The following is a 3,974-nucleotide window of genomic DNA, read 5'->3' on the forward strand; positions in this document are numbered from 1 at the left end:
AATCAAGAAAAGAGGCAGAAAAGAATGAAAAGAAATGACAGTGCTTTCTGAAGAAATCATTCATTCTCCCACTCATCCTCACAATTTTCCTATAAGTTCATTCATTCATTTATCAATTTTGAATGTTATTAATAGTGAAGAATGTGCATTTTGAACTCATTCTGCCTGGTTTCCAATCCAGACTTTGTTCCTTGCACACTCTAGATTTAAATTACTTAATCTTTTTTTTTTTTTTTTCCTTACCTGCAAAGAAATAAAACTGGCAATAGTACTAGTACCTTCTTCATGAGACGGTGAGAATAGATAAAATATATGTAAAGTGCATATGAGTGAGTCAGCATAGCCTCTAGGCACATGGTTTGAGCCTCTGTACTTCTTAATGGTAAGCATCCCAGCTCCTCGGCCTACTGTACTACCCTTCAGAATCTAATGAGCCCTCCTTTCTGGCTTCATCTACTCTAGCCACATAGACTATGTGTCCTAAGATATACCACCCATTTTCTAGAAAAGTAAACCTTATCCTGTCTTGCTCAAAATGACTTCTATAATGAACTTAAAAAAAATTTTATACAGATGATGTATTATTGAATTGTATACTTGAAACCCATATAATTTTATTAACCAATGGCACCCCAATAAATTTAACTAAAAATAAATTAAGAGCTTTTCTTAACTTTCCCTCCATTCATCTCATGAGTATTTATTAATCACTCTCCTCAAAACATTTCCTTTATTCTATTATCATAAAGCTCTCCAAATTGTTATGTTTTGTTTGCCTTTCAGGCTGATTCTGAATTTTCCTTGTGAAAGGGATAATTAGTCACCATTCAGACCTTCGTACACAGGACATTTGTTTTGTTATCATGACTACAGTTTTTCTTTTAGCTCTGAAATTTTGGTTTACTTATATCAGGTAACTATTCTGTTCCTTCTTGTGAAAATTTAATTCAGTGACTTTATAGTCTAAATTGGTTAGTGATATCTTAGTAACTGTCTAATTTATTATTTCAAATTCACTTCTGTCTTTATCCATATTTACTTCTCCTCTCATATTCTCTCTCTTCCCCCTCTCATTTCCACTTTTGTCATTATAAGACTTTTTAAAAAAATTTTTTACAGCCAGATGTGGCTTTTGACAGTAGAGAAAGAAGAATTATAATGGTTGTGGTTTATTCAGGCAATATTCAACTTAATTTTGGCTCCCCAGCGTAGAGGACACAGAGGCTGTGGCTGGATCTCCCTTTATTCATTTACCAACTGTGCTTCAGCTAGTCTCTGTGCCCCTTCCCTTCAGGTCATAAGAACCAGGCTTTCTTCTTCAAAACTGCCTGATATCTGTGAGGAATCGGTATGTGGATATCCCACCCTCTCCATCCACTCCATTCTCTTCACCCCCATCCTCTCCTTCCTACCCACTGAACTGTAGTTCCTCCATTCTCCACCGACAGAAGGTGCTTTCATGAGCTTCAAACTCTCAGAAACCCCCAGAGAAGAGGAAATGCTGGTTCTTGTGCTCACCTACACTCCCTGACTTCAGTGGATACATCCAGCACCCTTCCATCCCCAAGGGAACATGGGAATAGGTTCCTCACACTTTCCACAATTTATCATTCTGGTTCCAAAATCTACTAAATAGTTTATATTTTCTTGTAACTTTTAAGCCAGTTAAGATTTGGCATACTTAATTCCCTAAAAAAATTCCTTTGAGAGTTGGCCACTTGGAATTGGGCATCTTTTTTTTTTTTTCCCCCCCAACTGTAAGGTCTCATTATAGCGATCCATGTGTCTTCTGCTTAGTTCTTGGATGTGGCCAACAGAAAGTGGGAATGAGGAAAAAGAGGCACTAGTTAATACATTGTTATGTGGAATTCTGAGTGTCCATGAGACAGAAACAGCATATTCATCTTCGAAGGTCACTCTAGTTGGACCAGAATACCTGGCAAATAATTGAAATACTGTAATTGTTTATGGACCGAAGGAATGCCTTGAAACCTTATAAGTGATTTCCCGAGAGAAACTTTCTAGACTTTGAAAAGATCTCTGGCTGCTCTAGGAACTTTGCCATCAGCGGTTGAAGCCAGAGGTTCATGCACAAGAGCAGATCCCAGAGTTGGTGGTTTTGGAATAATAATACCAGACTAGAAGCTGGAAGTACTGTAGCCACTGATTAATTAGGGAATCTAAGGAAAAGATGTGTTTCTTCTCAGTTTCCTTTCTCAAATGAATGATGACATAGGATAATTTTATATATTCCTTCAACTTTAAATATTTTATGAGGATATTGCTCCCCCCCCCTTTTTTTTAACCTGCTCTTTGGCTTTAAATAAATTACAAATAACCCACAGGTACTCAACTAAATAATGAAGGAGTTGAATTGTATATTTACATATTCATTCTTCCATTCATTTATTCAACGACAATATTTTATGTGTCTAGTAGGGCTTCTGTTTTAAAACTCTGGGGGGAAAAAGCGTGGTCAGATGGTGAATTTTAAGGAATGTAATTGCAAGTTTGGCATTTATCTACCACTTGGATGGGTGCAGCTTTTGTTTTGGTGTTTCACACTTGGCTTTCTGATGAAGGACGTGTGTGCCTCTCCTCTGTCATTCCAGGGACTTGGAGGCCATCAAGATCTTTTCAGAGGCAGAGCTTCTATAAGACGAAAGGCTAGGTCTAGACTCTAGATTCTGTGCAACAATCCAGTCAAAATGGCTTCACTTCCTGCTGGCAGACCCCTGTGCTTGGTGTCATCCCAGAAGCAACACAGAGGCAAGTTAGAAAGGGGCTCTCAGCAGCATAGACATTAGCTCAAGAACTTCTTGGTCTTGCTCCCCTAGCGGCAATGAGTCAGTTTCTTCTCCAACAGGCACTGGGGTCTGTGGGAGCTATTTTTCTAGAACTTCTCCTTTGGGGTCATGGGGAAATATGTCTGCTTCTCCTGGGCACTGGGAGATACTCTCCTTCATACCACCTTCTCGTAGGACTTTGTAGTCAGCTTTTTTGGAGCCGAGTTGATTGTGGCCTATCTTGATCAAATACTTATTGAGCACTATTACATGCCAGGTACGGTGTATTGTGGTGACAGTTGTAGCAGTAAAGATTAAAAAAGGCATAGTTTATTTCTTTGAGAAGCCCACAGCCAGAGATAGAGAAATATATAAAGAAACAACTATAGGAGAGATGCTATAGTAGAAGTCTGACAGAGGGTTTTAATGATGTAGAGGTCAAGCTTGACAGAAAAAGTGACAGCAGAGTGCTACATTTTGTATACATAGGCGCTTTCCAGGAGGAAAGTATGTGAGGGTGCATTCTGGGTTAGGTGTAATGGCAGGAGCTGAGCACCTGGGCCAGGTGATCTCAGCACGTGAAGATCCATGTCAGGACCCAAACCCAGGTCTACAATTATCAATTCAATACTCTTATTAGTAACAATAATGCCACATTAATTTTCATAATTTACATGAATGAGTTGTAGTTTTACATGTACAATTTTAATAGGAACTTGTGATAATTACTAATCGGGACAGGTGTCAATAGCCATATCTTATTTATGCAAAATAAGACTTGGAAAAATTATATCAGATTAAAATTTCAAATAATAATAAAATGTTACTGCTAAAAGTTAGAGCTTTAATGAAAATCTTCACTAACTCTTTATTTTATAGATAAGAACCCTAAGTAGATCAAATAACACTTAAAAAACAAAAATTACGTAAAATGTTCAAGGTCACACTGTAAAGTTAGAATTCAGGTCACTTGACCCTATGGTTTGAGAGATTTTTACTAAACAATCTGCTCTTTAGGCACAGGGCTAACCTGCTTCTATTCTAACACAGACACTTCAAGGACATGACAGCAGGTGAACAAATTAAATGCTGCAAAGTATCTTAGCATAGGTCCTGATTTGGAGACAAGAAGTCAGGGCACAGGAAACCAGCTCGGGCAGTATTTCTGCAAAGCAATGCCTGTTGCTA

This window comes from Pteropus alecto, unplaced genomic scaffold (genome assembly GCF_000325575.1).
Source record: "Pteropus alecto unplaced genomic scaffold, ASM32557v1 scaffold146, whole genome shotgun sequence".
NCBI classification, from domain to species: domain Eukaryota; kingdom Metazoa; phylum Chordata; class Mammalia; order Chiroptera; family Pteropodidae; genus Pteropus; species Pteropus alecto.